Below are 3,564 nucleotides of genomic sequence, written 5' to 3'. Positions count from 1 at the left end.
TCCTGGTCCACATCCCTCCTTTCCTCCCCATGTCTTTATCCAAATGCTTGTTAAATGTTGTGACTGCACATGCATCCACCTCTGGAAGTTCACAACCCACTCTCTGTGTTCAAAAAAAATACAACAAATGACCCTCATGTCTTCATTTAAATCTTTCTCCTCTCGCCTTATAAAAGTGCTCCCCTCCCCAGTCTTGAAATGTCCCCCCCCCCCCCCCCAGGGAAAGGACACCCACCATTCACTTTGTCCGTGCCCCTCATGACTTTATAAGGTCACCCTGCGCACAGGTATCAAAAGAGCAGAAAGGATCTTTATAACAAGGGAGAAGGAGAAGTGAACTTAACTGATCATAAGGACAGAGTGAAAGTGAACAACTGAATAGAAGATGCAATGGCTCCCTCAGGTGGTGATGTGAGGCCAGAACACAATTGGAAATTAACAATGATTCGGAGATGCCGCTGTTGGACTGGGGTGTACAGTGTTAAAAATCACACAACACCAGGTTATAGTCCAACAGGTTTAATAAAGTTAAAAATCATACAACGTCAGGTTATAGTCCAACAGGTTTAATTGGAAGCACACTAGCTTTTGGAGCGACGCTCCTTCACTCTGTGACAATCACCTGATGAAGGAGGGTCGCTCCGAAAGCTAGTGTGCTTCCAATTAAACCTGTTGGACTATAACCTGGTGTTGTGTGATTTTTAACTTTGTAAATTAACAAAGTGAAATTGAGTGAGAGTCAGAGAGCCAATGGACCCCTCAAGGTGTGGACTGGGGAGCTGGTTTCTTGAGCAAAACGTAAATGGAACACGCGACAATGTTCAGTTCTGGTTTTACAATTTCGCTTTGTTACAACACAGCAGGGAACCCCTCTGCTAATTACGCCAAACCCCCAGAAAAACTCACCTTGCCTTGTAATCTGTTAGAATATGAGTGACGGAGAACTCCCCGAATTCCACTGCTTAAAGAAAAATCATATCAATTTATTCCTTAACTTTAAACAATCATTTACAACTCTAAGCCTCCTTTCTTTTCAATGCCTCCAACTCTATAACAATGTACTGTTCCAATAAAAACCTGTATTAAAATTACATCAACTTAATCTCAAACACACACAGTGACCTTTCTTTCGGCTGAAGATCTCCCTGGGTTGTCTTCTGCCCTTAACTGCAAAGATGTTTCATGTGAAAAAAAGGTACCTTTGATAGAGAGTGCTTTGAATGGCAGTCTTTCTCGATGGCAGTTACTCTCTGTCGAACTTCTGTAATGGAAAATGAAGAAATTTTACATTTCTAACAAATTTACTGTGAAATCTGAAAGAGAATGCCTTTCTAAAATGTAATGCTGTGCTGAGCTTTGTAAACGACACTTTGATGAGGTTGGCAGCCAGCTCGTCTCTGTTTGAACTTTGTAAACATTCAGTTCGACTTTGCCACAGTCGAACTCAGCACAAGCTGAAGAACAGTTATGTCCAAGACCAGGGGATGAGAGAATAACAACTTGAGTTTTCCCAGTCTTTGCCCTTGAGAGCGTGTTAAGAAACAGTACAAGGCAAGCATTTGAACAATGCTCAGGTACCCCTTTACATTGAGGCACCTAGCTGAGTGGACTGGGGTCAATTCTGCAGAATTTAAATAAAGCTCCTTTCTTTGCTCTTGCTAACAGTTGAGTCAAGTCTATTTAATTTCCACGACACTTTCAAAATGCTTGCCTCTTTTATTACCCTAACATCAGAATGTCTCCTTGGTTCGATGCAGGCAAAACAATAAATGCAAAATCAATTGGGTTTTGGTATCCTGGGTCATCATTTAAACTGTGGTTAAATTCGAATTGCTGTAAAAACTCAACTCAAGGTATCAATTTTCAATTTTCCAATGTGCTCTGAGACTGCTAGCTAGTCATATGATAGGTGCTTGTAAGCTCTCAGTGCAGAACAGCATTCGCTCTGTCTTAAAGGTACAGTACACACCTTCAGCCTCATAACAGTTTATCCGGTTTCTTTCCCTTTTATTCCTGTCGTGTTTCGGTTAGCCGACAGGTGACAGGGCGGGAAATCGTGGTCCGGGCTTTCGTGGGTGTCCGAATGTTTCACTGATCCGAACGTTGTGGAAGGGGCCAAATGGCTGGCAGAGATGAGAACAGACACCTTGGGAACCGGGAGATAAACTGCTCAGGGGAAACGGGAGGGTCTTGAATCCCAGCCATCTCCTGAGGGAGGAGACCACCACAATTTTGGTGGTGGGTGGGTCCGTAATTGTTCCTGAAATGCTGGCTGGGTCCGTAATTGTTCCTGAAATGCCCCACTAGAGAAGGATGCCATATGAGCTATATACTTGAGCCACTCTTGTCCATGTGCAGGAGAGACACCCACAAGATTGTTAAGGGTGGGGGGGGGGCTAGTTTTCAGAACTCTGAGCTGCTGAGACTGAAGAAAAATATATCTTGACCTTCTAGATGGTAGCGATCACGGCTTTGGAAGGTGCTATCTAAAGAGTCTTGGTGGGTTTCTGCAGTGCACCACCTGGAGACGGTACACACTGCTGCTACTGAGATATGGTCATCAATTCACACAGCGTGGAAACAGGCCCTTCGGCCCAACCAGTCCTCCGAAGAGTAACCCACCCAGACCCATTTCCCTCTGACTAATGCACCTCACACTATGTGACAATTTAGCACGGCCAATTCACCCTGACCTACACCGTCTTTGGACTGTGGGAGGAAACCCGGAGCAGCCGGAGGAAACCCACGCAGACACGGGGAGAACGTGCAAACTCCGCACAGGCTCCGCCTGAGGCTGGAATCGAACCTGGGTCCCTGGGCGCTGTGAGGCAGCAGCGCTCACCCCTGAGCCGCCCATAACTGCCTCAGCAAGTTCGTTCCACACACAAACCACACCATAATAATAAAAAAAAGGTGTCTTTTTTAAATCCCTCTCTCCTCGCTTTAAAAACACACCAAATTCCCCCACCCGAGGGAAAAGCCAGTCACTTTATCCACTCCATGATTTCATAAACCTCTGTAAGGTCACCTCCTACTCACCAGTGTAAGAAGTCCCAGCCCTCTCCTGATAACTCAAACCCTCCACGTCCCCTCCACGAACCCTCTCCAGGTTAAAATACCCTTCCTGCAACAGGGCGACCAGAACTGGGCCCAATACTCCAGAAGAGTCCTCATCAACATGACATCGCAACTCCTGTTTGTCAGGTGGTGGGGGAAGGGAGTGGTCAATTCTTGCCCGTGAGACCAATCGCGCAGTGCTCAGCATGGACGGCAGACAGAGTGAAGGAGAGTTAGACTGACTTGGGCAGAGACAAGACGGTTCACCGGTGGGTTTTGCAATCGGTCCGCTCGTAGGACAGCCCTGCAGTCACCGGATTCAATCGCTCTCCCGTCGACTTGGTAAAACAGTCTGAGAAGGGATTATTTGGGCGAAGGCGAGGACTGCAGACGCTGGAGATCAGAGGGGAAGAGTGCGGCGCTGGAAAAGCACAGCAGGTCAGGCAGCATCCGAGGAGCAGGAGAGTTCACGTTTCCAGCATAAGGAATGGTGACCCAAAGGGGGGG

The 3,564-nt window shown here is 46.7% G+C and overlaps 1 long non-coding RNA gene across 1 annotated transcript in view; it reads right to left on the bottom strand.

The window, feature by feature from the left end:
* Positions 1-1,221: 1,221 nt before the first annotated feature.
* LOC122543458 overlaps positions 1,222-3,564 on the bottom strand; it is a 7,469-nt gene continuing 5,126 nt past the window's right edge. The window contains exon 3 of the long non-coding RNA XR_006310031.1: positions 1,222-1,261. This is a non-coding gene — a long non-coding RNA (uncharacterized LOC122543458). The remainder of the gene's footprint in view (positions 1,262-3,564) is intronic.

This window comes from Chiloscyllium plagiosum, chromosome 44, assembly GCF_004010195.1.
Source record: "Chiloscyllium plagiosum isolate BGI_BamShark_2017 chromosome 44, ASM401019v2, whole genome shotgun sequence".
NCBI lineage: Eukaryota > Metazoa > Chordata > Chondrichthyes > Orectolobiformes > Hemiscylliidae > Chiloscyllium > Chiloscyllium plagiosum.
Note: the sequence above shows the minus strand (reverse complement) of the source record. Positions and strands in the feature narration are given on the sequence as shown.